The following is a 6,000-nucleotide window of genomic DNA, read 5'->3' as shown; positions in this document are numbered from 1 at the left end:
ATATATATATATATATATATACTGCATGATAATAAAAAAATATGATTAGGTAAATAGTTTTTTAAATACATTAAATTTATACCCTTTTTTGCTGTGTAGGTTATGGACCATAGTGACCCCCACCTATCACAGGGTCTAGGTCAACATTCCTGGTTGTCCCCCAACGACTCTGCCGTGTTGGGAAGTAAAGAAATTATTATTCTGTTTCAGCATCTTAGTTTGCATATTTTAGGGAAGATTTTAGTTTCAGTTTTACAGACAATAGATTTTCCTAACACTTTAAAAAGGCATTGGTAGAGCAGTTTTAGGTACATGAATGCATCACCTACCATAATATCATAAATTGTGTTTTTCATTATTATTATTGATATATATACATATTTTTTGATGTTTTATCTGAAACACAGAAATCAGATAGTTATTGTACGTATAAAGCTTGAAAAAACTTCATGTCCTTCACTTACACATACACACTCTCCTCCCCTCTCCGTCTTACTCAGCAGGGTGGGCTTTAATCTATTTTCACCCCTGGCGTCTTAAGAAAGTAGATCTAATAAGTTAACTTCCTGCTGCGAGAGTCACTCCTGACCAAACTCTGTGTGTGTATCCCATGACATGGGAATAGTGGTTTTCTTTGAATGTTTCTCATCTCTCATTTCAGATTGACTCAGACCGCTTAAACTACACCGGCTAAGATACAGCATGGATTTACATTCAGTTCATTTAAAGTGACGGGAGCATATGAAATGCTCATTACGTGTTTCTCGGGCAGTAACCGCTGTGAAATGCATTTGGAATAAAACAGCTCTAATCACAGCAGAACAATGAGCCAAATCATCACTGGCCACCTTCTCACTGAGAGAGTCAGGAAGTGGAAACACCAAAAAGTTCTTCTGAAACATGTACAAAACTTCCTCTGTTCTGCATTAAACGAGTCTCTTGGAGACCCTCGTCCTGTCCGCTTCCTGCCGCTCCTAAAACTCATTACCGGCCCCAAACCCCCATCCCTCTATCTTTATACCTCTTTTCCTTGTCTCTGCACTCACTTTCTTTTCCTCTGTGCCCCATCTGCCCATCCTGTTACCGTGGTTACCAGCAGAGGAAAAGGGCCTGAGTTAAGGGTCGATTCCATGTTGCTCTTCATACTGGTTGTATTACTAAGTGTTTGGAAGTTGTAGAGTTTGTAGACAGGTGTATGCACACCCTCTTCAAATAGACTTATAGACTCAAGTTTACGTCTCATTTGTTGCTTTGCAAAGATCAGCACACAGTGTCACAGTTTGCACAAAGATGTCATTCCAAACACAAGATACTTGAGTGTTAGTCCTAAACACAAAAAATGTTTACCTTGCCAAACAGTAGTCTGAACAAACAATTTTACATTCAACAAGGATCTGAAAGCTCCCACCATGCTTTGCAGCTTATTCAATTCATATATTTTTTAAAGATGACTATTTTAGTGTTTGCTGGCTGTATTTATGCCACTGTTGTTGTCACTGTTATCTGTTTTATTTAGAGGTCTTTATTTGTCACCATGATTGAGGTTTGTGTGTTCAAGTCTAAGTGCATAATGCGCTGCTGCTAAATAGTGTTCAGTTGAGCAGTTACTTGTGTTACCAATGTTTTGGTCTCTTAGGTAGAGTTTGTACATTTAATAAAATAAATGTACAACTTCAGTTGGTTGGATTTAAGGGACTTCTTCTGTGATTGAGTTGAGTAAACAAAATAAAGCAAGGGGAAACTTGTACTAAGACTTTGTTGTGTTCCTACAGTGTGAGAAAACGATGACAGAAATGTAATTTTTGGCAAATAATTCCTTTTAATCTAGCGATCCTGGAAAAAACACTAAGTGCAGCGCGGATGGACGGCGGTGGGATAATTTATTTCCTTAAAAACATCCTGCAGGCTTTTGGCAGGCTGTCCTGTGATCAAAAGCGACATTAATACACCATGGTATCCAGAGTTCAACTTTCCCGCCTGATTTTATCGCCTCGCTTCAACGAGGCCTTTGTATGTAAGCGCTGCTCTCTCGCCTCTCCCTGCCGGGTTCAGATGGCATGGTAAACAGTGTGGCTCTCTTCCTTCAAGGCATGATCTCTAGGTAATGAAAAAAGAGGATCGCATGGAGGAAAGTGTTGTGATGTCACGTGTAACTGACATCTTTACTCACAGTGTCTTTGTCCATTTGTCTTAAATGCTCAAACAAGGACTCCTCGCTGATGAATAACCAAGATATTTTAACATTCATGCCTGTAAGAGAAAGGCTGTGCGTGTGTGTGCGTGCGTGACTCCATGTGTGTTTTGGGTCAGGGAATAAATGAAGATGAAAACAGGCGCCACTGTTTATTGTGTTTGTGTATGCGTGTGGGCCGGTGTGTTTGAGGAGTGTCTGCTCCACACGAAAGCCTGAAAAGAGTTGGAGGGCCACAGAGACGCACATGGAGACAGAATACTGAGCTGTGTACCATCTAAACAAAGAACAGCTCTGTTTGCTGAAAACACTTTATGCATATGCATCTTTGCTGTCGTGGGTCGATGTCAGGATGAGGTTCGCAAATAACATGACGCGACGTGTTTCTGCACGTATTTGTTTGGTGTGTGTGTGTGCATTTTCTACACTTCATGCAGGGTAAACTTCCTCACCTGGCATTTAATATCCAAATTACCAGAAAAACACTTCTGTACCTCATTTGATGTGTTAATGTTCTCATAAATTATGATTCAAAAGCACGGCTCTGAAATCTGTACCGCTCCAGTCCGTCGTAGTTGTCATTCCCGTCAAATGAAAAGCTGTTTTCCATAAACAAATGCCCGGAGCACTTAACTGAAGTGTTGTTATACCAGCAATATTTTTATTTTGGTTTACACTCTCCACACCGGGTGTCACCCTCAGTCTTGTGAAGTCTTTAGCCATAGGTGTGGTGAAACTGGACCAGTATCTCAGGGCACTCAGTGTTTGTTGTGCCAGACTCTTGGCTGAACTTCTCTTCTTCTGTCAGCACTCTGTTTTAATTATCGTCCTAATTTACCCCCCTTATTTTTCCAGGGTTGCTCCACTTCAGTCACTTTCCCAGGTGGAGCGGCATCCGGAACGCTATCCGGTCTGGCACCAAACTACCACGCTGCCTTTCCAGAATTTTCTCCCCGTCCTCTCCCACTCTCCTGTACTCCCTCTGCTCTCTTATGTGTTTGACATTGCCTCGTTTGTTTTGAACAGCCACTTGGCACGTTTTTGACCTTGTGTTTGTTTGGTCATAATTAACATCTAAACATCAGAAACCTAGACCACTTTAAAACCAGAAAAATATCACTTTTTGCCTGTACTCCACTTCAGTGTTCTTACATACACCTGTGTATATTATTGCAGCTTAAGAAACGCCCACTTAGAGATTGATTGACTGACATGGAACGCAACCCATTAGAGTTAGCTTTATTTTTACGTTTTCAAGAGAGGGTTTATCTAAAATGATGTACCCTTTCATGCTCCATTTATTGCGTATGCATGGGCTTTGATGGCATCCCAGGTAAAAAAAAATAGTGCACTAAAAAATTATACACTTTATTTAATTACATTTCTATGTATACTGAAAATATAGTCTTTGGTACTTCTATTCGTGGTGTCTCAAAATACCACAGTTGAGTACATTTAGATCTTCTTGAGCATATCTTAAAAAGTAGTAGTAGTTTTAAAGGGATAGTTTACCCAAAAAATGATAATTCTGTAATCATCTACTCACCCTTAAGTTGTTTTAAACCTGTATAAATTTCTCTATTCTGTTTAACACAAAAGAAGATGTTTTGAAGAATGTGTGAAACCAAACAGTTCTGGGGCACCATTGACTATAGTACCATTTTTCCTACTACGATAGCCAATAGTGCCCCATACTTGGTAACAAACATTTTTCAAAATATTTTTATTTATGTTCAGCAGAACAAATACATTTATACAGGTTTATACTTGAGGGTAAGTAAGTAATGACAGAATTTTATTTTTGGGCGAACTGTCCCTTAAGGTACCAAATTACCAAATCAATTTAAAAATATTTAAGTTTGTTTTAGTGGACTTTTTTGACCTGGGATAGTTGCACCTCAACCACCACAGGGCATTCAGTGTATCATCTCAAGTGAAAAAGTAAAATATATGTAAAAATGTTCAAATCTTGTTTATCCAAACATCCTGACTGAGGTTGTCATAAATCATGCAAGAAAGTAATAGACTGTTGTGGAAAAACTGCAACTGGCAGAAAACAAAGAGGAAATTGTGTGGAGACTTTGACATAATATTTTGTTGTCTATTAATACAGATCATTTATTTTCCAAATTATGTTATTGAACAATTGTGTTATATTGATGAGCATCTACAGTATATCTGAGTAATGCCTTTATTTGATGGAGCGTCTCTCTTATTCTAGGGGGACTATAAAGGATGTAGGCAATTCAAGAGCATTATAATGAATTATTTGTGTGTACTTGGTAACCATAGCAAAATCCCAGTAAAGCTTCCTTTGGGGACATTGAGAGACATCCTCCCACGACATTTTTGAATTGGAAAATCAATCAGTAAAAATAAATCAAATACTTTTTTGATTTAAAATAAAACAAAATTGCAAGACGTTTCTTTTAGGGGTAGGGTATGAATTAGCTTTAGTCTTTAATAACTTATGTCAACTTTATACATAAGACATTAGAGAGGGAGGGAGAAAGAGCGATCGAGAGAAGGTATTCTTCATTAATAACAGTAAGCCGGGCTGGTGTGGTTGTTTATACTGAGGGACTAACAGCAGTGTAGAGTGCAACCGTAATCTGGCCTTCTCAGTAAACACTCTGTCATAGTAATGGCTCAGAAAACAAACGATCACCTCACTGCTGGGTCCCCACCAAAGAACTTTAACATACATACAGTCTCTGGAAGTCCTTTTACCAGAGGCCACCATCAAGAGAGGTGGAGAAGAGCTTCCTGCATCCCGTCCCAAGTCTCGGAAGATTGCGTGTGTGCGCTCATACGCGTTCCTGTGAGTTTGTGTCTGCCTTGGGAGAAGAGTCAGACACCGGAGAGACATAGATTTGGGATCTCCATGGCGATAAGGAAGTCAACAGGAAGAAGATATCCCAGAACCCCTTCTAGCACCCAGACTGACAGACTCCCTCAAAACTCCTGAAACACAAACATCTCTCCGGCCATTCAATACACACCCGGCGTAAACACAGTCTATCTCTCTCTGCCACGCTAAATGACAGAGGCGCTATTCATGTTGCATGAAAAAAGAGGAGAACAATCTATCTGATGGCTCGATAAGTGAGATGAAGAGAGGACGTGGCTTCAGATGAGAGACATTTTGTTTTAACATTTATGCATTGGGCAGGCGGGCAATTCCAGCGTTATGGATGTGACATTTTCAGTCAAAACTTGAAATATAAAATCTCAGAAAATGTATTCATTACCAATATATTGAACCATCTGTTTATATTTGACTAAACCCCTGATGATAGAGCTTTGTAGGATTTCTGTGAATTAAAATGTGCAAACTAGAAACAATAATACTCATCAAATGGAGAAGAGCTGGTTCTTTACTGACCACAAAATATTTTAATTTTCATTTTCATTTATGACGAATATGAACAGTTATGGACGTGACAATTCACTTACATGACTATGGAAACTGCTTTAAAAACAAATAAAAACTTTTCCAAAACCAATTATTGACAGCTGATCTATCAGTACGGTGAAAACCTTTGGTAAAAACAAATTCTAATAAGAAAAATGATGATACCGTATGCATTACTAGTCATTTTAATTAGGGCATAGCTGGGATCTGTATTTGTTTCTTCTGTACTGAAATATCCTCAATATTTCATATTATGACCCATGAAGATTTGTAGATTATCCCAGAGATTTGCTGGGTTTAAAGTTGACGCCATAAATGTAAATATATCCATCTCCTTTCTCATGCTTCTGTGAAAAACAGAAGCCCCTCGGACAATAGACGATACACAGAGACT

The sequence above is a fragment of the Triplophysa rosa genome, linkage group LG18 (genome assembly GCF_024868665.1).
Source record: "Triplophysa rosa linkage group LG18, Trosa_1v2, whole genome shotgun sequence".
Classification (NCBI taxonomy): domain Eukaryota; kingdom Metazoa; phylum Chordata; class Actinopteri; order Cypriniformes; family Nemacheilidae; genus Triplophysa; species Triplophysa rosa.
Note: the sequence above shows the minus strand (reverse complement) of the source record.